The sequence below is a fragment of the Paramisgurnus dabryanus genome, chromosome 5 (genome assembly GCF_030506205.2).
Source record: "Paramisgurnus dabryanus chromosome 5, PD_genome_1.1, whole genome shotgun sequence".
Lineage (NCBI taxonomy): Eukaryota > Metazoa > Chordata > Actinopteri > Cypriniformes > Cobitidae > Paramisgurnus > Paramisgurnus dabryanus.
The window spans coordinates 37424873-37448845 of record NC_133341.1 but is presented as its reverse complement, the minus strand read 5'-3'; the positions used below and the strand labels follow the sequence as shown (position 1 = coordinate 37448845).

General features: G+C 40.4%; 1 long non-coding RNA gene across 1 annotated transcript in view; it reads right to left on the bottom strand.

Annotated features, from left to right (window-relative positions):
* The window catches only part of LOC135774149 (uncharacterized), a 31705-nt gene extending 11364 nt beyond the window's left edge, over nt 1-20341 (bottom strand). Inside the window, exons 1-2 of the long non-coding RNA XR_010543654.2 lie at nt 20222-20341; nt 19729-19791 (exon numbers count right to left, since the gene is read on the bottom strand). This is a non-coding gene — a long non-coding RNA (uncharacterized lncRNA). The remainder of the gene's footprint in view (nt 1-19728; nt 19792-20221) is intronic.
* Nucleotides 20342-23973: the final 3632 nt, after the last annotated feature.

The following is a 23973-nucleotide window of genomic DNA, read 5'->3' as shown; positions in this document are numbered from 1 at the left end:
TGGTATATGTCTCATGGGAGTTGCCTGTAAGTACTCCATCAAGCCAACTGCATTAGTGTAATTTCGTCCCAGGAAATTAGCAGAGCCAAGCGGCGCCAATTAGAAGTCAATAGCTGCTTTATTAATCGAGCAGCCATCACACTTGATTAGATTAAGCAGCTGTGTGTGTCTCTGTTTGTTTGTTTGTGTGTGTGTGTGTGTGTGTGTGTGTGTGTGTATATGTTTGTTTGTTTGTATGTTTGTGTGTGTATGTGTCTCTGTTTGTGCGTGCGTGCGTGCGTGCAAGCATTTTTGTTAAATGTGTTTTGTTGCTTCTTTTTCTGCAGGTCAGTTGAAGTCTGACAGCTGAAGTTGATCACTGAGAATAAAAGCAGACCTGACAGACGACAAATCTAAATTATTTACTGAATGTAAGTCAGCTTTAATTAATCATCAATAATATGTAAAAATCATAATTTTAAAGTGGTTTCTGATGTCTTACCACTACCATGCTTTATTAATGTGATTTGAGGTTCATGGTCATTTGTGTGGGATTATAATATGCGTGATGGTTTTCAGTATAATCTCACAACTCTATTACAATCCTCAGAATTGTATTTCTAATCCGTCTTTGAAGCTGATCTGTGTTTCAGAAGAACGAGGACTTGAGACACATGACAACACTGATCCATCTGTTTCTACAATCTGTGTCTTCTGTCTGTGTGACACACATGAGTTTTATTAGCAGGGTTCAAAATAAATCTTCAGGAAAATGCTGCCCCAAATATTTCATACATGACATTAAACTGGATTATATGAAATCTGTGCTATCTACCACTGAAAAAAATCATTTAGCTGTTTTTCCCTAGTGTGATCCGTGACTTTATTTACTCACTCAAATAAAGCCAGTTTTAGGGGTTGTGTACACCAAAGCATTTAAACGCGGCTGAAATTGCCAGGGGGACGTCAACTGTAGGACCTTGCCAGCAGTTCTTCAGCTGAGCGCTTTGGTTGTTATGATATGTGACCCACACCTCCTCAACTGTGATTGGACGGCTGAGTAAGAAGTGACACTGACAAGCTGAGAGAGAGAGAGAGAGAGAGAGAGAGAGAGAGAGAGATGTTCGGCATCTTCTGAACATGAAATAATACACAGGGTTTGTGTATTTGCGGTAGGGACTACATAGACCGCAGTGCCAGGTGTGACGTAGCAACTTTACGATAAAGGGATTCAAACTCTGGACGACTCATTCTAGCGACTCTGAATCTACTCTTTCTTTTAAAAATTAGCCGGCTAATTCGACTTCGGCTTGCCCGCCCACCTCAGTATGAACGGCGGGGCCGTGTAAACAACAGATGGTTATTCCACAATCTTACTTGCATCCAACATCAATGATGTAAAGACTTCGGTACTCACTGTGCCCGTGTTAAAACTCTCTCCCTTTGTCTTTCCTTCTTTCGCAGGTCCTCACCACATGCAGAGCTACAGCGGGAGCTTTACCCAAGCATGTAATTCAGGTAATCCTTCGGTGTGACACACACCCAACAGGCAAGTATTATTTCTTCCACATATGATTTCTCTCACCTCTGTGCCATTCGCCGTCGTCCTCTTTCTCCGTGCTTTACACATTTTCACAAGAGCTTCGACCTGTTTTCACTCCACTTCCGGGTTTTGACTCACCGCTCGCTCGTCGCAATTGTTCCCCCAAATCGTGTACTGTTTACTCACTCGTGGCGTCTCTTCATCAAACAACAACACATCCTTACTTTCGTTTTTTCTAGCCCCGCACTCTCTCCGCTCGCGCTCCAGCAATCTCCGGATCAGCGGGGCCTTCCGACTCTTCACAAGGGTGTGTGGTTTTGTCCACTTTTGGCGGAAATGAACCCGCCCCGAAGTCAAACGCTTCGCCTTTGGCGAGAGTGAGTTCGCCGAAAATCCGCCCTTCTTCCTGCATTTCCACACTCCTTTTATACTCCTCCTCACCTTCCACTCATCCAATCCGCAATCGCTGCGTCATTTCCCACACCTGTCGCCGATTTCGGTGATTTGGGGCTTCCCCGGGGATACCCGGAAGTGCCGGTGTTTATCGAATTCGGTCCGGGCGGAACCTCTTCCTACTTTTGGTTCCGCCCGAAGTCACTCCGTGACACATTTAAAGGCATCGCAAAAACCTTTTCTTTTTTTTTTTTGGGGGGGGGGGGGGTTGTTACGTGTAATGTTAGTTTAATGACAGATTTAGACCTACTGTCTGTGGTCCTCAATCAATCTTATTTTAAGGTTGAGAGTTAAGAATGAGATTCAGCAGAGCAGTAACAAGAAATCTTCTTTGAGAACGTGGAGAGAGTTTGATGTTCTGAAACTTACAGTAAAGTACGATGACCTTCTAAAGTTCAAAATGTCATAATTTGACCCCTCAGGCACGTGTAAATGAGCGAAGATTTAGCAAATTGCCAGAAGCACAAAAGTAACTTAGTTCATTAATATTCATGAGCCCAGCATTTTCCATTTTGTCATGCAATCCATTTATTATTATCTTGTGCCACACGTTAGTTCATGTAAATGAAATGTTTCATAAAGAAGACACTAAACATTTCATCATGCTTACAGTTGACTAAAAACATTGAGATGTCATCTCGTGCACTCTTGCATCTGTCTGCAGGGTTTAAAACTCATTACAAATATTTGTTGAGTAGTTGGTGATCAGCATGACCTCTAACCCGTGCCCTGAGGTCTCTTATCCAGTTTCCCATCGTGATTTTTGATCGATGACTTATATGACAGAGAAGATGATGTCACAAGGAATCCTTCTTTCTATTCGCAGGCATAAATCACAGCACAAGATGAGTATGCCGTGAGTCCTGTGACAGTGATGAAATAAAACGCTCAGATAAGACCAGAGAATTTCAAAACACAAGTGCACAGTGTTCAACATTTCTCTAGAAATCTTCAAAAAAGGCCAAGAAGAAGATAAATGTGTGAACTCTTCTGCATTATGGAGACTCCAGGCAGCGTGTGTTTATGAAATTCAGGTTTGGGTCTAAACGAATATTTAATGTACTTGAACGTGAATTACCGTGGGTATATTAAGTATTCATGTAGTTTCTTTTATGCGACAAACACATGAAGTGTCGCTCTTTGACTGCGCCTGGAGGGCCAGCAGACCTGTGATTGGTTGATCAGTGGTTCAGCAGTGACCCAATAAAACAGGGTCCTGATTGCTATGAGTTTTTTATTCATGTGTTTCTTGTAAAAAGTTCTCATGAGAGCGAGCAGTTTCAAATCGCCTTTTGTTATGTGTTTACTGGTTTCAAAGACAGCATTCAAATCCTGTTGTTTAGAAGGCCAGGACGAGCTGCTTACTGAACCTTTATCATGGCTCTAATCACTTTTTGTCATCGGTTAAACACGGTGGGACAACCGATCAGTTTGAATGAGGTTAAATGAGGTTATTGTCTATTCTGCTGTGCGATGATAGAAATCAAACCTCTCACAGCTTGTGATGAACACATGGAGCTGAACCGTGATGCAGAAGACTGTAACAGCTCATATCTGAGAGTCCTGGAGTAAATCAGAAACAAGAAAAGACATTTTTGTCATCATTTTTTCACCCTTATATAGTCCAGCAGTCTTCCACTTCCCTAAGCTTTAACCAGGACTGGATTAATACGGATCTCATTTCTATTTAACGTATTGTATATTTCTAACATCTTTCTGTTCTTGGCTAAACTTCTTTTGCTTTACCACATGCAAGCCATTTCAAATAAGCATTTGTGTAAGTCTTCTTCCTGGTTCAATCGTCGTCTTTGTTGGTGACTGGAAAGTTTAATGATAGCTGTGGGGCTTGTGCATCTGTATCTGTCATCATACAAAGACATTATAGACATTCCTCTCCAACACAAACTTCTCTCAATTAGGAGTTGAAGATGCGGTCAATAATCTCCCTCCCTCCTCCCTAACATAACCACAACCTTTGTCCATTGGCCACCCTTTCATACTACAGTACATCTCTAACCTTTCCCAAACCCTCGTCTCTGCTATTATAACACACACAGTGATGAATTTACTATTTTGATTGATATTGACTCATCATTGGTAAAGAATGATGCCACACACACAAACATAAGGTGTAACCTGACAAAGGTATCTGACTTCACTGGCACTGCGATAATCTCTTTATAGATCTGCTTCTGAAGGTAAGTGCCCGGCTAAAAGCATTTCTACATAAACATCGGACTTGAGACATTTATCTGATATTGAGTCATGACTTTGACATTCGCTGTAAATGCTCTCAAAAACATGCCTATGATGATAACAGACAAAACACATCATTATTTTTACCACATTTCACTTTTTTAATACTTGCGTAAAAGTTTAAATGACCTTTAAAGGAAAACACCACCATTTTCAATATTTACTATGTTCTTACCCTAACTTAGATTAATTAATACATACCCATTTTTTTAATGCGTGCGCTTAATCTTTGTACAGCTTGTTGTGAATGTGTTAGCATTTAGCCTAGCACCATTCATTGCTATGTCTTTAAACAGGGATGAATTTAGAAGCAACCAAACACTCCCATGTTTTCCCTATTTAAAGACATTAAAGATATGTTACATTATATAATAAAACATGGCAATTTTTTAAGCAGATAAAATCAGCAAATTTTATGAAGTTTATTTAACTAAGTTCGGGAGGAGCATGGTCATGTGATCCAACCAATCAGTGCAAAGAGGTGCCTATAAATGGCAGTCCCTCACCTCCGTCCCGTGACAGATTTTTTGCAGCATCCCTCCTCCACCCCATCACCTCACTCTCATCTAGATTCATTTATCACAGTTAAACAGAGGGGTGTACTCTGGGTTCGGGCTAAAATTCCGAGCTCTGAGCCCTCTCCTCGGACAGCACGCCAAATATATCTCATTCCAGAACGATTACATGTTAATGCGAACTCGTGAATAATCAGTTAAAAAAATCGCCACTTTTTGTTTTTGCCACCATACTTAATCGTGTAACTACTCATGTAACAGTATTTTTGGATCCTAAGGAATGAATGGTGCTAGGCTTAATGCTAACACATTCAGGACGTGCTGTACAAAGATTAAGTGCACGCATTGAAAAAAGAAGGGTATGTATTAATTCATATGTTGAGGTAAGAACATAGTAAAATATTGAATAACGTTAGGGTTTCCTTTAAACATGCAGCTAAGATTTGACTAAACATCAGCTAAACAGTGGGATAAATCCCTGCAGAGTTCCTGTAGCTCAATGGGTTGTGTTAACAGCACAAAGGTTGTGGGTTTGGGTCCCAAGGAACACACATACTGTACTGATTTCAATAGATTATATATATTGACTTATAAAATACAAGCAGAATGCACTGTAAGTCGCTTTGGATAAATAGTAGATCATATCAGAAAGGTCCTCACACTACACTGATATATATTTTCTTTATTTAGACATAAGGCAGTGAGGGAAGAGCTAATGCCAACTTTTATTTTTTGTTGTAAAGTCTAAAGGTGTCTCTCATGATGGAATAAACATTTCCTACAGCTGGTGCAGCAGCACAGATTCAGAAATATCCTAAAGCATGAGCGGGGTAACCTGAGCTAGTGTGAATGGACTCATTGTTTGTGGTTAGTCATAATCAGGCGTGACAGTTGAGGCGTGAACAGATTCCCATCATTACAGCCCTAAAAAGCCCATTAGAATCGATGGCACGCTCCGGTCAGACTCACTGTCTGCTAGATTTAGGCTGATCTGGCGATCACTGGATTGCATTACATGAGTACTTCACTAACACCTGCGGTAATGGACTGAAGGAGTGTTGCAGTCTTACACACAGGCAAAAGTGTATCTTACACTGGCAACAATGCAGCTCACACAGACATTACATTTACATTTTAGTCATTTACCAGGCGCTTTTATTCAAAGCAACTTCCAAATGAGGTAAACAATAGACGCAATCATATCAACAAAAGGGCAGCAGTGTATAACTGATAAAGTGCATTGCTGCACTTCATGCGGATTCAGAGCCGATCCTTCCTATACGCAGGGTACGCAAGCTGCGTAGGGCCCCGAACCATTAGGGGGCCACTTTGCTCTTAACTTCATGCATCGCTGCATAGACCATAGGTGAGTGACGTCATTGTGCCGCGAGAGCCATTGGAAAGCATAACAAGCAGTCTGATCTCACGATACTTTAATTCCACTTGTCAACCGGTTTGTGCAGCCCCGCATGCAGTTGACGTGCCTATAGACATGCGTTTTGATATGCAGAAAAGACCATGAAGGTGAAGTAAAAAGACTAAGAACACAATGTTTTAAAGTCCTTTTTTGTCTTGACTAACTAAGCAATGGATTTTTTTCACTCAGTCCAAATCCCCATATTCAATATTAGTCCAGCGTTTTTTGTTAGAAATGCTTGTATGCATCAATAATCAAAATCTTTAATACGTCACGTGTTAAAGAAATAAATACATTTATTCATGCAAGCTGTTGGGTGACTCCTGTTAGCATAAACCAATGCACATTACGTCTATAGTTTGCATATTTAAAGAATTATGACGGTTAATGGGTTTTTAGGAACGTGGAGAGAGAATCCCCTCGCAAAGTTACCCAGATGTCCAGGATCTGCTCTGTGCGGGATCATGCAGCCCATATTGTAGCATTTCTGTAGATCCCACAGCATCCTGTGGCAAACACACTTCCATGTTCTGTGGACTTTTTTTGATTTCCTGTTTCATTTTGCAGTCTTTTTTCAATCTTTTCTTCAATGGTTCCTGTTGATTGTAGGGATGGCGAAAACAAAAAATGTTCTTGACCGGCCACCGAGCCTCATTAGCCGGTTGAAACCGGTTAACCGATAGGCCTATTAGTTTAAAATATGCTATGCTATTTAAAATAACAGCCATTTCGAGCCGCGCCTGCAATTTCGCAACTCGCATCTCTCTGCGCTCTGCCTCCGGCTCACACACACACAGAGCTCACAACACTTTTTAAGTCCACTACAGCGCGAAACATGAGTCCCGCAAACGCGGCGCCGTGCTTAGTTTCGAAATAGTTTAGGTACTAGGTGATCGCGTTGAACTTGAAAAAAAAGGCGTTTGTGAAGCTCCATTGAAAATTGCCGCGGCTCATTTAAGAAAATGACAGCTCCGAAGAGACTGCGCTTTAGTTTGGGGTAGTAATAATAAAGACATAGGATGATCATCATCACCTTTTCTGTTACCACTGACATATAGATGTAATGTATTTCCAAATCTAAACCCATCTTATGCGGAATGTTGCCTAATAGACTGCAACACGATAAAACCAATGGATTAAACGGGCACCTTCAGAATGTGTAAAAGCACCGGCCAAAGCAGGTCTCGCACTGTGTTTGTTCTAGAACTAATACAGCAAAGATATTTAATGCTAATGTATGAGGCATATAGGCCTACGCTGAGTTTTATTTATTTATGATGAGGTGCATTCTAATTAACAATGCAATGCAAGTGAACGCACCGTGCCGGCGCCTTCATGCACGGACCGGTAATTATATACTCTGCTATATTTGCTTTTTATTTATTAAATACATGCATTTGGTTGATGAAACATTTATTAAAATTAAGATACAATTTATACAAAACGAAATTCACTTTAAAGAAATGCTTTCTACAAAGCAAAACTTAATAAAGTGGTAAAAATCATGGCTGAGGATTTACAGAAACAAAACTTACTCTGCACTTTACTGTTAGCCTAAAAGACATAAATGTTAATAATTTGGAACACAACCAGGAGAGACTTTAATTTTAATTATTTTATTGCTGTATTTTATTTACTATTCGAATAAAGGAATTTATCAAAAAATAGCATGTAGCATTTACTTTTCGCAAACCTTGTGAGCATGCGAAACCAAACACAGTGACCTCGCGACAAATGTTTTTTATTGGTTTATAAAGTACAAACAGACCAGTTATGAAAAACTGAGTGTGAGGGATTTGTTCACTTTACACAAAAAGATCTTGGAAAGAAAGAGATGATTAACTAGGGGTGCAACGGATCACAAAACTCACGGTTCGGATCACATTACGGATTTTGAGGCACGGATCGGATCATTTTTCGGATCAGCAAAAAAAAAGTATGGGAAAATTCTAATAACAAATCAAGAAATTACAAACATTTATAAAAAGAACAAGGTTGCACATTAAGTAAGGTCTAAAATCATTAGTTACAGAAATCAAATGAATAATAACACTGCATTTATTGTATTAATTAAATGTAATTATTATTTTTTTAAAGCTTCAGCAGTGATTTTCTCTTTGTCTTGGGTTCTTTGATTAACATTAATGACACAGACTTAAGTAGGTCAATTGAGCTTACTGTCTCTTTAAGACCAAATATGCACAGACTGCATCTCTCCGTTTGTGCACTACCGAGTCCCCTTAAACGAGCGCACAGACACAGACAGAGGGCGAATTACAGACGGCGCAGCATTACAGTCGTCCCACATAAAAACGTTACGTTGTTTTTCATTGCTCTATTAGCCAAATGTATTTTAATACACTACAGTATGAGAGAGAGTAGCGCAACTCTCTGAAATTTAAACATCAAGAGTTCTGATCTTTGAAGGATGATGTCTGACTCGAGCTGGACCGGACGCATTCAACCGCACGCGTGCGTTTGTGCGTAAAGTAAACTGATCACTTTAGCGCCGTTTTGCAGTTAAACTGTTTAAAATCACTTGAATGTTAACATTTGCAAACCTTTATAATACTTACAAATGATAAACTTTCCCTATTTAAATTTGCGTATTAATCCGCGAATCACATGCGAGCCGAACCGTGGGTCGTGATCCGTACGGATCACGGATCAACTGCGATCCGTTGCACCACTATGATTAACTGTAGTAGCGTTTAGTCCACTGTCTATAATAGCCTAATATACAGATCCCTTTTTTTAACCGACAACCGACAACTTTGCCCGGTTAACGTTGATACAGTCAACCATCGGTCAAACGGTTATAGGTTAACATCCCTAGTTGATTGTTCCCCAGGTGTGTACAAAGCTATTTCTAAATATAATAAAACAGTTTATTAATCTGTGTGCATGATTTATAAAACTGAGGAAACAGTTTAATAATCTGTGAGTACAGTTTATAAACTGAGGGTACGAATTACAAAACCGTGTTTGTGATTTGCGGGTCTTGTTATCTTTTCTTCAAGAGGTGACCTGCTGGGATCCGTAGATTTCTTTGCACCTACAGTACAGATTACTTCATTAAACTGAATACTGCTTTTGGATCGGCTTGTCTGCCCTGCGTTACATATACACTGCAAAATGCTGGGATGTTTCAACTCATGGTTGGGTAAAATATGTTATCTTATTCAGGTAACATAAAAGTTTTAATTAATTTCGTTAATGGCAATATGGCAATAATGGCTGTACATCCTCTTTATCTCTGTGCCCTGGCTCAATGCTTTCTGTTTGTGTTAACAGCTTCAGTGGAGAAAGAAGTGAGGACGAGCTTTACTGAGAGATGAATTAACGAATGAACTGTTCCACAGCTGAGGAAAGGTGAAGATAGGATGATGCAGGGAGGGGAAAGATATTATAAGTGAAGAAGAGAGAGCCTCCATCACTCTGCATATCACCACTGGTGAGAAAGATAAAGGCTCCCTGAATATTTCATGTGTTTGATTGACAGGTCCTCAGGGTCCAGGGAGAGATGTGAAGCCACTTTAAAGCCCAGAGGAAACCTTCAGACAGCCTTCAGTCAAACACACACGCATGCACACAAATTTTTTATACCATACAAACTGTATATTTTATACCCTTCCCCTAACCCCAACCATCACAGAAACCCTTCTCCTACTTCACATGTTCAAGAAACATCATTCTGTTTGATTTATAAGCTTGTTTCCTCATGGGGGACATCAAAATGTCCCCACAAGGTGAGAAAAATACTGGTATTCCTATCTTTGTGAGGACAATTGGAAGTGAAGTATTGTCCGACCCGGATTAGATTTTTATGACATCAGTGACAGATCTGGATTGTGTGAGTCAGACACAGCGTTCACACGAGCTGTAGGTTAGGAAATAAACAGATGTGTAATAATGATAATAAAACTCCAGTGGATGCTGGGCTGCTACTTTTGGGATTTGCTTTTCAGTTATTAGTCAGCCGTACACATGAGTTCCTAAGATGAACTTTTATGATCTCTCAATCACATTTGCAAGAATGTCAGATATTTTTCCAAATTATTCTTTAAACTAACAGTGTTGTCCTCAGTTACTGAGTTCCTTTTCAGCATTAGTCAACTGAAAAAGGGCTGATTATCATAAGCCCAACACTCTGACACGGCATTCACACGGGGCGTCAGCGTTAACGCTTAACGGAAGGCTTGTCTGAAGCGTGGCCAACAGCCAATCACTGTGGCCGCAACACAAGCTCCGGTCTTCCATAAACGTAATTGGCTGGCTCTGCCTAAGTTATTTGCATAAGGCGATATGATTGGCTGACGCACGCTTTGCAGCTTGAAAAGTTGAGAAATGTGCCGACGGATCCACAATTCAGTTCGCCAACGCTTGACGTCACGTCACCCATTAAAAGTGAATGGGAAGCGTCAACGCTTACGCCCCGTGTGAATGCGCCGTTACGGTCCACCAGATGATATTTGCTAAACTCTTTCTTGTTCAGTGGCTTTAAGAAGAGCTTTCACAGAGATGAAGGAAAACGCTGATAATTGTCCCAGGCGTCCTGATGAGCTCACATCGGCCACAGATTATTTCCCCGTGAGGCTCTCTGAGGGACGAAGGCTCCGGCGGCGGCTCGTATAATCAGGTCTGACGCGGAGGCCGCGCACCCGTCAGAATCGACGGGTCAACGACAGGGAGAAAATGGCTTCCAGAGCCACGACAGAAGATCTCTCACATGTTGAGCGCATTCAAGGGGTCAGGTGAAATTGGAAAGACTGAGATTAAGCGGAGATGATGAGGGGTTGAAGGTCTGGCCTAAACAAACACAGGCGCCCGGACACGTGTGGAGACTCAAGAGCTTTTAGCTGTGGAATCAAATAACTCTCTGGCTGTTTTCTGAATGAAGATGTTGACCGGCGGTCGAGAGGAAACCTAAAGTTTCCATACCCAGTTTAATGTCATGCAAATTATTACTTCAGTAGAAAATTACTCCAATTCCTGACATGACTTTTTAATTTAGATTTTCTGTTAAGATGGAGTATAGTTGGGAGCAGAAATTTATGGAAGATAAATTACAAATGCCATCTCTTTAGAATATAATCACTTAGTAGTATATCGTTTAATATTTACTAATTCATTTTTAATGTTTCTATTATTTATATTTTTATGTAAAGCTGCTTTGAAACAATGTAAAACTCATGCTTTGGTAGTTAATATATTCTAGAGGTTGTTGTTGTCAAATTGAGTCAAGCAGTTAAATAAGTTTAAAGTCATTAAATCGATTTAGCCAAACAACATGCGCAGAAATGGTGGTGGTGAGTTAAAAAAGTGTGGGGGGGGCAGAATCATCTTATTGTGTCCCCTGCATATTCTACACCTATGAATTAAAGTATTCAATGACTGTGACAAAATATATTTGTATTAAGAAATAAACCCTAAATCAAATACAGTGTGAGGGGTAAATATATAAAAGATTTAGATACTGTTTGGGAGCAAATGTAATTTTCTGCTCAAATATATTCATAACACCCAAGCATCTGTTCTCTATCAGAGTGTCCTGGGAAAAAATTTACTAAAATTTTTCACTACATTCTAAAGCATAGAATCATACTGTGTATTTATTTTATATTGCATATTAAATTTTATTTAATACCTAATTAAAAATTGTGTACTTTTACTTTTCTTGAGTAGAAGTACCAAAGTACATTTTACTTAAGTAAAAAAAATACTGTACTTAAATATTAAATATAAACTTGAAATAATGAAATGTAGTGGAGTAAAATTTATGATAATATGCTTTGGAATGAATGTTTTCCAAAGAAAAACGTAAGTAAAAAATACTGCACAAGATGCATTGCTTTGAAGAAGGAGTGTCAAGTGTTTCTATATTAGTCCCTGAACTTTAGCTTTTAATTGTTTAAAAAACAAAAATCTAAATCAAAGATAAGAGCCAATCAGAACTCTTGAAATGAAGCTCCCCCCACACGTCTTCTGGATGAAGCTGATAGAGATTGATGTGTTGTTTGTTTTAGTTTAAAGCAAGAACATATTTTACACTGAAGAGGTGACAGGTCTGTGTGAGTTATATCCTTTGAAGGGAGGAAAGTGAGAAGTTTTGAAGTGAATCTCTCGCTGGTTTACAGGACTGAACTTGCTCTAATATACACACTGATGCCACGGGTGTCCAAAAGCAAGTTTTAGTCTGTATGTATGCCGTGTGCTCTCTGTTTTACCCATCACACACACACATATATATATACACCATGTTTGAGCAGTTAACAAAATTAAAGAAGACACTGATACAATCAAGAGAGGGTTTTTTCTCAGATCATGCTATAGATGTAAAGCTCCTGAATACATGCAAAGTAAACAGCCATGGATCCAGCAGTGGGGTTTTTAGGACACGATCAGTGGAAGCACTGTGCTCTCAGAAACATTAGTTTAGCAGCGAGGAAGAGTTTATTCTTCAACACAATCGGACGGTTCAGCTCTCTGCCTCGTGAGACCGACTTGAGGATCTTGTGGAGGGTTTGGACGACGTCCATGGAGCTATCAGCTGAGTATGGGGTCATAAGAGACTTTGCAGAGACTTCTAGTGAAGACAGAAAATCCAGTGTGCTTTCTTAAAACAGTACAGCATATAACACACATGAAAGTTTTCACTGTACTGTAATAGATACTTCAGGGCGAAAATTTCATTTCAAACCACTGAATGAAATAATTAAACAAAATGATGCAAAAAAGATCAATGAAAACCTCATATCACATAAGTTTGACCTTCTAAGATCTAGATTTTCATGCATGTTTTCTAAGCTGTTGGTGTAAAGCGTCAGACGTGTTCTCGCCCTCTCATTCCAGTTGTTGCTCTTCAGAAGCGTAATGAAGACGGATTTTCTGAAAGAGGTTTCATGTGAGAAGCCATACGAGCTGACCACAGCATTCGTCTGTTCTCTGTCTGACTTCACCTCATCAGAGACAGAACTGCAGCATTGACCCGATGGACCGAATCTTTAGTAGCTGGAGGTGTTTGGCGTGGAGACAAACGTGAGATGTAGCGTCGTGAGTGCTTCTCGGCTTTGATCTCTTCTCTCGCTCGTCTCGGTTTTACTTCTGTACTCTCTTGCACTTTGGGCTTTGTTTTTTGGAGGGGTCCTGGTTTCCTCTTTTAATCATGACATCATCTTGCCAGAATAGGTTAAAGATGTAGAGTCAGGATATTCAGAGCTTCCGCATTCAGTTAGACCTCCCAAATTAGACTCAATCCTCCACGGCTCGCTCAGATAATCTGCTCCACTGCAGGTAATAATAACCCTGATGGCAACAATACTTCATTCATATCGTGACATTGCTATGAGTAATTCGTTTTACCGTCCTCCGAGCTTCACCGCGTCGGCCAGCGTGAAATATCCAGCGAGCGACTCGGATGTGAAGTAATCTAATAGTGTTGGGTGAGTTTACCGTGACGTGATTAAAGGCTTGTTCTGATTACTGCGGACAACTCAATGTGATCTTCTGCTCCTGTCAATAGCGCTTAGATTCACTTAAATCAGCTCCGAACTTGAGTAACACTTCAGAATGTGTAAAAAAAGTGTTTCTTTAGATCAATGGGTAGAGCTGCGTTAGCAGCTCAAACATTGTGGGTTCAATTCCCAGGGAACACACACAAATGAATAGCTTAAATGCGACTGGAAGTGGTTTTGGATGAAAGCATCTGATGCGTAAACGTAGACAAACAGAAACAGACAACAGAGAAAACTCACAGTAACTTCTCCATGACAACAGTTTCAAAGTTGAGTTGTAAGAACATTTATGCTCAACAGAATCATGGATTTAATCATTGAGACATAGAAGACAATCAAAGGCAACATGATGAAAGTCACGACTAAAATCTACTGCCACGAAGAAATCTCTGCCGGTTCGGCTTGTTGTTCAGCAAATCCCAGCTTTCTTTTATAAATGTGTTTCCTAAACCTAACAGATTGTGTCTGGGCATCAAGAACAACCCTAGATAATAATTATAATAATAATGTCATTGTGGCACATGTGCAGAGAGAGAATTCATGGTGGACTTTACAAGCACACATTTCCCATCAGATGAATCTTTTAAAGACTTCATGTTACTTTTTACAATATCTTTATTAACCTCCCTACAGAAGACTGGATTCATGTGACAGAAACTTCTTTTGTTATTTAATTTGTTCCTTGATCAGAATGTTTTACTAGTGCTTTATCTTTATCAATGACCTGCAGGGAAATATCGCTTTTTAGTAAATGGGAAGAAGAAATGTTGCTGTTATATACCTTTGTTATGTAAAATGTTTTCGAATAAGTCATTAAATCCATGCAGCGGGCATCTGTTGGGCATCAGAGAATCTCACAGGAGGAACGGTGAGGAGGAATGTAATTCTTTACAGCCGCTCTTCACAGTTTGTGTCGTGTAGACAGCTGGGCGCCCGCTACAGTTTAGATCAGAGGCCTTGATAACCTGACTCTTGATTTATGGACAACGTGGCTCTTTGCAATCACCTAATGAGGTGAACTGGATTGTTTACATGTTTATTAAATACCCAGAAGCAGCTGCGAGGGGTTCAGGTGGCGGCCATTTGTCATCGGAGCTCTTGTCAGAGTTTCTATAACGCTTGATGCCATCGCCCAACAGTTTTGGATGGGTGTGAGAAATCCGGTTATGAGTGTTTCCTCTAGACCAAATATAACACAATGTTTGTGATACTACATTTAAAAGTTTATTTTACATTTGTGAAAGTGTGCTGTCTAATGCTGGTGTGTCATCTCACAGTGTAATTCTGCCATTTACATCCACAGAATTACCAAACACCAAACAAAGATTTGATGCAGTTTTTCCTCCCAGCAATGTAATTTGTCGTCATTATGGGAGTTACTGTTGACTTTTCACAGTAGGGACGGGGGGCAGACTGAATGACACATATTACTCCACTTACAGCGGATCCTTTGGCTTCAGTTACCACGATTTAAATGCTTAACAGCTCTCGGTCAACCAACATAAACAAGCTACATGTGAGCTCAGCCCCTTTTTGTGTTTCAGAAGCAAGGAGCTCTGGGGAAATTAGATCTTGTAATCCCTGCTATTCAAGATCTCTTAAAAGTGCAAAGAGGGACAAGTGGGGGTTTGGCTTTTTACTGGGTCTCATTCCCGATTCTCTGTATCCGATAAGAACCGCGCTGTTATCAAATCCTTTTTCCAGCCTAGCTTCTGGAAGACCTCAGCACCTGGGAAATATTCCCCCAAAAAGAGAACGGTAATGGGCAACAGATCACTTTTTTTTAAAGCTTGGCCTTGTAATACCTTTGTGCACCAATTCATCTTTTCATCTATGCGGATGCTCGAATGCCACTGTGCAACTGCTGACTGACAAACCTGAGTGCTTCAATTCATTTAATAAATGTGATTTTCCCATTTTATTTATTACAGTGTCATTTTACATTTATCTTTGGGATTGAGATATGCAGTTTAAGTCAAACTCTGGTGTCTCAGTAACAGTTTATCGGTTATCACACGTACACCACAACTTTGTTATTGGTTGATCAAATGTTCAAGACTACATTTCACCACATTCCACCCTTGGTGGTTACCAGTATCACACACAAGAGCATTTTAGGGATTTGGAAAAAATATCCTGAGATGCACACATGGTTCTCAGTCTATATACAGAAGAATCAAGGTAATATTTAGAATAGGCTCAGCTAAACCTCACTTTGCAGCATCGACTCTCAGCGGTACAGTAAATTAATTTTTAATAATTCAAGGTCTTTTCCTGACAATAGACCTGTGGAGAATGTGACCTTTGAGACAAACGTTCGCCCCGTCGCCTCCCCTTTAGCGCGCCATGGAAGGCCGCCCGCCACTTCTGACACGTCTGTGCGCCGGCAAATCACTCATTTTCATACAATCAGTCCCTCTCCCCTTCCTGCGCAAGGCAGGGCGCGAGCGTCGCCCGTCTGCCTTCTATTGTGTACTAATTTTAGGGTCCATTATTTGCTGTAACGAATGTGCACTGGGTAGAGTCACTTTCACATTAATACTTTACGCCCCAGAGGAAAGTTTCCTTCAGCGATGGATCAAAGGTCCCGTCTATTGTAAGTCACTTCCTCTTTTCCCCTTTTAGCTCCTGAGGTTTGTTGTTATTTCTCGCCCCGCGCGCTTCTCTCTCTCTCTCTCTTGGCCGGACGAGGTGACGGGCCGGCGTGAGAAGATGACCTTTCAACTCTCGGCAAAAGACAGCTACTGTACTCCTGTAGGAACTCGATGGTGCCGATCATCCGACTACAATGACAATACTATAGTAATAATAACATCCTTCTGCAAAGGCAAAGTTTGGTCTCATAAGAGCACATGAATCTATGACATCACTGACCTGAGAGCCTGCTTAAAAGATTACTCCAGATAATTTACTCATCCCCATGTCATGCAGGATCTTTATGTCTTTCTTTGTTCCTTTGAGAATATTTTTTTTTTTAAAACATTCCAGGATTTTTCTCCATTTAGTGGAAATATAACTGTGTATAAGTGTAAACTGTTGAAGTCAAATAAAGTTGTAACAATAAAACATAATTTCTTCTCGACTGAACAAAGTAAGACATCAACATTTTGGATGACAAGAGGGTGAGTAAATTATCGGGATTTTTTATGAGAGTAATCCTTTAAGGTCTTTGGTTTAGTGAGGTTCAAACTCTTTCCAGCAACAAATTTTGGCTAAAACAAAGGCAAAATTTGGGCTGTCAGTGAAAGTCTAATAGATGTCTAACCATAGCCCAAAAATAGACTGTGTGCGTATAGGTTTAGCACATGTAAAAGAAATGAAAGCAAACACCTTAAACACCTGTTGACTTTGCTTCGTTATGGAATATAGTCATTCGCCAAACTATTTAGGCAAAAATGGCATGTATACCAAATTCAAGTTTATTTAGGGTAGAAGTGGGTCACTCATTGCTGGACTACAGTATATTGGGTCTATAGTTAGCCGAAATTTCTCAGTTTTTGCTTGCTGGGTTCCACCCTTCAAAATGCTCCATGCTTCTTTTTTGTCTTACAATGTGCACAAGCCAATAAACGTTTTTTCTCATATTTTGTCCCTGAATCTGAAGACATTTAATAAGGCTAAATTAGACTGTTGTGACTCAAATGTATTGGTCTAATAAGCAATGTAGTATAATAGCAGAAGAAACATCAGGATGTGTTTAGCGTTGCCCTTTCAAGTTTTCTCTCATTTAGGCTTTTGTTCAGCAACAACAGAATATAAACACAGAAACATGAGTGATGATGTCATAAAGTGTAAAGCGCCACGCTATTTTTGCAGCCATATACAAAAAACAGCCTGTTTCCCATATAAGCATGCACTAGATTAGTTTCATGAGAAAAAAACTGACCGGTTATGAGTGAAGTGCAATAGGCTTTTCATTAGGGTTTGAGGAAAACTGTAAGCTTGTGTCATCTCGCCCAGGGTGGGCCGGGTTTTTCTCGTCGGCTACTAACCTCGAACTGAGCGGCTACAGAAGACCAAATACCACTGCCGTGCATAACAACTAACCTTATACAGAAGATTCACATAAACACCTTTTTGCCCTTTTAAGAAAAATGTTTTCCATGTATGCCAAAATCCCAGAAATGTGCAAAGGAAGGTATAGCGAACAGAATGCTTCCTCATTTCTAAGTCGCTTTGGATAAAAGCGTTTTTTAAATGAATAAATGTAAACGCAAGATTTTGGTTGAGTTACGCACAACCTATGTGGAAATATGGCCGAGTTCTTTCAAGTGTGTCCTTTAATGAGCTGAAACTTTGGATGGACGGCGTCTCTAAGTGAGGACATTGGGTGTTTTGTGTAGGGGGTTGGGTGGGTCAGTACGCCATGGGCCGTGCAGTTCGTCGGGCACCGGAGGGCCGTGCGGGCCGAAGAGCTAATTGGTAGTTTGGAGGTTGACGCTGAATGAATGTGGCAGTCTGAGCGTGGAGAGCCAGTGAGATCCTGCTACATATTCACTCTGTCCAAGACCATCGCTGCATCTGTCAGCGTTGCTCCAGCTACACGACTTTGGGGGAAAGAGGAGAGCAGAATCGTTGCTTTGGGGTAAAAGCGTTCGGCAGCGGACACTGACACGAGGCAAAGAGAGCCACATCGGATTTACAACTCAATTACAGCCACCTCGCCGCCGAGGCCGTCCGCAGGAGCATGAGAGGATTCTGTTGGTCACCGCGCAGCTGTTTTGAGAAGAAAAGCTTTATCTTTGTCAGTTTGGTTTGTTGCGCCATCAAAAGATGACTGCGTTTCCTGCAGCGATCCCTGTGTTATTCTGTATGCGATGGTGTATGCGTGAGCTCCCATGATCCTTTACTCTTCTCACGTACAGACCGGCTCATACGTGTGCATGCAAATAACAGCCCAAAGTCATTGTTCTTACCACCGCATGCAGGTCAGGATCAGTCACATCAAGGTTAGATTGGCCCACTTGTTCTTACTTTCATTGCCGTAAAAATAACACCTCATAAAAATCTGCTTGACCCCTGCGCTCTCACTCCTCAATGTGTGTGGCCTCATTTGTTTGGATCGGCCCTTTAAATACACAACAAACCCAGATGTACAGCTTAGATTCTTGTGCAAAACATAACTTTTGCCACAGTAATGATTGATTTTTCTACTTAATGTCACTACAATAGCTGAGTGTTAATGTTTGGCTCAAGAGAAAATCTGATTTTCACTCAACAAACAATCCCAAACTAAAATGTCACGAAAATTAGGTCAAACATCAATCTAGTAACCACTATAAAGTGGCCTCTCATAAAGTACATCTTCAAAGTTAAAACGTCAGCAAGCAGACCAGCGAGCATTCAGAACAATGGATTAACAAATACTGGATGAGGTCAGACAAAGATGTTTTAAAAGTTTGTGTAAAAAAGTTGCAGCTATGTTTTCTTCACAAGTGTGCACTTGCAGTAAAAACTTCTTAGGGTCGTGTTTGTCATCAAGGTGAGATGGCAAGGAACTCAAGCGGGGGGTAGGAACCAAAACAGTTCATATTGTTTTAGAGTATATTTACTCAGCTGTAGTGGACTCATTACAGAGGCCTATTTTCCCCTCTCTGTGCCTCCATTTTCTCTTTCGTCCGCTGCTTGGGTTGGACGTAGAGAACAATAGGTGCACAATTATCAGGAGCGGGGCCAGGAGGCGAGCGTTTGATGTGGCTCTGGAGTGGCCGTGGAGCGGTAAGAGAGAGACGGCTTCCACTCCGCTGTTTTTCTGAAGCGTTATTAGCTCCCAGAGCACAAAAGCCAGGCCATAAATAAGCGACCAGCAGTCACAATATGCTAGAAATAATGTTTACCCTGAACGCTGAGCCTGTAGCTCTCATTAGGTCTCTGAGAGCTGCCGTCAGAAAGCCACTTTGTCCCGCCGTCTGACTCTTCTTCATCTTTCCCCTCTACGGCAGGTACGGTACGCTGTGGTCATCACTGTAGTCCCGAGTCAAGGTGCCGCTTAATATTTCTGTCAATGTTTACGAAGAAAACTCATATCTAAAGCAAAAGTTATTTACTCACCGTCATGTTCTTCAATCTCAGGAATTTTGTCCCTCTTTCTTGAACGTTAGGGTTTGCTGTTTTCTGTACAGTACAGCAAATATGAATGAATGATATGTGTTGCCGTATAACTGCAGTAAGACCACTATACAAATTTACTGCAAGTCTTCTGCTCATATGACAGCATTGTGCAAGTCTTTATGTACTTGAAATTCACTGTTAAAAACACCTAGCGGTGGCGACAAACCCTGTTGTATGTTGTGAGAGAAATTCACATTTATTCATTTAGCATTTGCCAAAAAACACTAACAAATGAGGAAAGGACATAAGATGCATGCATGAGCAAAAGATAAAGTAAAGAGAAAATATAGTAAGTCTGTGTCCAGTGACTTGTCCTCATAAACTAACAGCCTAAACCGCTTAAATTCATCTTCATTTACAATCTGTGCGCTTGTGCTATTTCCAACTACAGACCACAATCTAGAGCTGAATGCCCCACATGATATTTACTTACAATCCAAACACTTGATCTTCATCTTCTGACGTGCTTGATTAGAACTGTAGGGAAGGAGGTTATCTTCATTCTCTGGGTCCATTGATCACCGGTCTCAAGCTGACTTTTCCAGAGCATTCCTCATCTTTCCTGCAGACAAATTTATTCTTGGAGTACAAATCAAATAGGCTTGTCCAAAATTCCAACGGTTAAGGGCAAAACCAGAAAGCATAAAAAGTTGTATCCTCCATGACAGTTACACTTGTCACACTTTGGCTAAACAGAAGAATGGTTTCACTTCTTAATGTCAATTTATTCTTCATGTTTGAGTATTCTCTTCTCTCCTCTCTTCTCTGTGTTCAGTTAAGGTTTTTATGACTCATGCAATATATTCTGTTAAACTTCTGTCTCATGTTTTATTTAACTTGTGCTGAATTATGACTTATGCTATGTTATACACGACTGATGCTATATTCTCTATAAATCATTCAATATGTCATGTGACTAATATCATATCTGTTTCTTAACTGGGGGTACGCAGACCCCTAGTGGCTTGTGGTGTAAGTGCAGTTGGTCTGTGAGTATATAAGTCTAGTCCCAGACAAAGATGCAGGTTTGAGCTGCCTTAACTAAAAATAACTTGCCCTGACATAACTGGCTATAAAAATATGTTACAATCAATCAGTTATCTTAATAACTAATAACATATAAGTATCATTGTTTTGTCTCAAGATGCACACCAATAATTTGTATATTGTCTAATAAAAGTTGCTTACAGCTTTTTTAGCTTGCAGACTAAAATGATAAATAACAAACAGTAAGTGAAACTTGACACTCAAGAAGCAAAACCTCAAAGCAAATCTGCACAACTACAAGCACATTCTAACATTTCACCCATCGTGCTGTTACATCTCACCCATCCCGCTTTTACATCTCACCGATCCCTCTGTTACATCTCACCCATCCCGCTGCTGTTACATCTCACCCATCCCGCCGCTGTTACATCTCACCCATCCCGCTGCTGTTACCTCTCACCCATCCCTCTGTCCCGCTGTTACATCTCACCCATCCCGCTGCTGTTACATCTCACCCATCCCGCTGTTACATCTCACCGATCCCTCTGTTACATCTCACCCATCCCGCTGCTGTTACATCTCACCCATCCCGCTGTTACATCTCACCGATCCCTCTGTTACATCTCACCCATCCCTCTGTTACATCTCACCCATCCCGCTGCTGTTACATCTCACCCATCCCCCTGCTGTTACCTCTCACCCATCCCTCTGTCCCACTGTTACATCTCACCCATCCCGCTGCTGTTACATCTCACCCATCCCGCTGCTGTTACATCTCACCCATCCCGCTTTTAGCAAACCTCACTACATTTCAATAACAGCTGATTGAAGTGGCCAAATATGAACCAGATCAGGTTAGAGAATCAGGAGAGGAGAAAGGCCTTTAGAATGAGACGTTTCTTGATAATCCAACATCTGTATGCTGCTCATATGATGGGAGTTATAATGTATAGTAATGTACTGGTCTACAAAGAAACAAAGAAAATAATTACAAATAATCACCATTCTCAGATTAATGTTAATATTACCTAACAGAATATAAATCATTACACCAAATGGTATTATCAGTAGAAATAAATAAACACAAATATATGTAACAGGAATATTCCTAAGACAATATGGTCAACAACACAATAATAGGCCACGTAATAGGTGCTTATATTTATAATTAAATAACTAAACATGTTTGTGACCGTTACATGTAGCGCTAGCATCACAATAATAAATCAGCAGTAACGTAGTGCTGCCTTAACTGATTTTATCTTGCCCTCCCAGGTACCCCCAAAGTGAGGAGCATTTGGTGGGTTATGGCGAAATCTGATTTTCTGCTCCACTAGCTGTTCCTGTAGCTTTGCAGACATAGATTCAAAGGACTCCCTTAAATACCGATCACCTCCAACAAAGTTGGTGCCATAGTCGCACAACAGTTCCATAGGCTTGATATGAAACACCGCAGACAACAGATCCAGATGCACACACGGTGTCGTTAGACATTTGAAAGTAATCCCCCACATTTTCTATTCATTAGCAAACCATAGCCCCCCACCAACTCTAACAAGACCAGTGGCATCATCATATTCAGGGGCAAGTGAGCCTAAGCGACTGTTATGTGGAATAGGATGTCCGGCCTTCAAAGCTCTAACCTCAATAGGAAAGGAGTCTATTTGAGCTTGTGACAGAAGCAGCTTTTCCGCTTAAATATATTCGGAAGCCTCCATAGAAGAGTCAAGGTCAAGGTCAAGGTCAAAGTTTATTTCTAAAGCACATTTACAAGCAGACACCACTGCCCCAAAGTGCTGTACAAGTATAAAATACAGTAAAAACACAAGATACAAATATTCCAACAAAAAAAATAAAAAAAAATAAAATGTCACTGCTCAGTCATGATTCGAAAGCCAATGCAAACAAGTGGGTTTTTAACAATGATTTAAAACATTCCACAGAGGTAGCTGCTCTAATATAAGGAGGGAGCGAATTCCAAAGTGTTGGACCTGCTATTGAGAAAGCTCTGTCTCCTCTTGTTTTCCGTCTGGACCTTGGACAGTCTAAAGACAGCTGGCCAGTAGACCTCAGAGTCCTACTTGGAGTATGCAAAGTAAGCATGTCAGATAAATATAAAGGTGCCAATCCGTTTAAAGATTTATAAACAAACAATAAAATCTTAAAATGGATTCTAAAAACAACAGGCAACCAATGTAGAGTCGACAATATAGGGGTTATGTGTTCATTTCGCTTTTTACCTGTCAAAAGACGTGCCGCTGCATTTTGAACTAATTGTAAACGGCGGATCGAGCCCTGATCAAGACCATAGTATAATGAATTGCAATAGTCTAGACGATTTGTAATCAGAGCATGCACAACTTTTTCCAGTTGGCTATGTGGCAGATAGGGTTTGACCTTCCTAAGAAGTCTAAGTTGAAAAAAGCTTGATTTTACCACAGAACTAATTTGCCTGTCAAGTTTAAAAGTGCTATCAATTAAAACGCCAAGGCTTTTTACATAAGAACAGCAGTTTGAAAATGTTGGGCCAAAAGCATCCAAGCCTGAGATATCTGCATCTCCAAAAATTATAACTTCAGTTTTGTCATTGTTTAAATTCAGAAAGTTCAGTGACATCCAATCCTTTACTTCACCCAAACAATTTCTCAGTACTTCGACTGAGTTTGTTTTAGTGTTCAACGGTAAGTAAATTTGGACGTCATCCGCAAAACAATGATAAGAGATGTTGTATTTTTGGAAAATAGATCCCAAAGGTAACATATACAATGAAAATAAAACTGGGCCCAAAATTGATCCTTGAGGGACCCCGCTAGTAATTGGGGCGCTTTTTGAATTGAAAGGTCCAAGGTTCACTGTAAAAGACCTCTCTGACAGATATGACCGAAACCAATTCAAAACAGTACCTTTAATGCCAACACAAGACTCAAGTCTGGACAATAGAATCTTGTGGTCAACAGTATCAAACGCTGCAGTCAAATCTAAAAGTACCAGTACAGCAGATCTACCAGCATCCGAAATTAGCAGAAGATCATTAAAAACTTTTAAAAGAGCAGTTTCAGTACTGTGGCCGGATTTAAAACCAGACTGGAATTTGTCACAGATTTTGTTTAAACTTAGGTGTGATTGTAGTTGGGCATATACCACTTTTTCTAAAACTTTGGATAGAAAGGGGAGCTTAGAAACAGGCCTATAATTAGA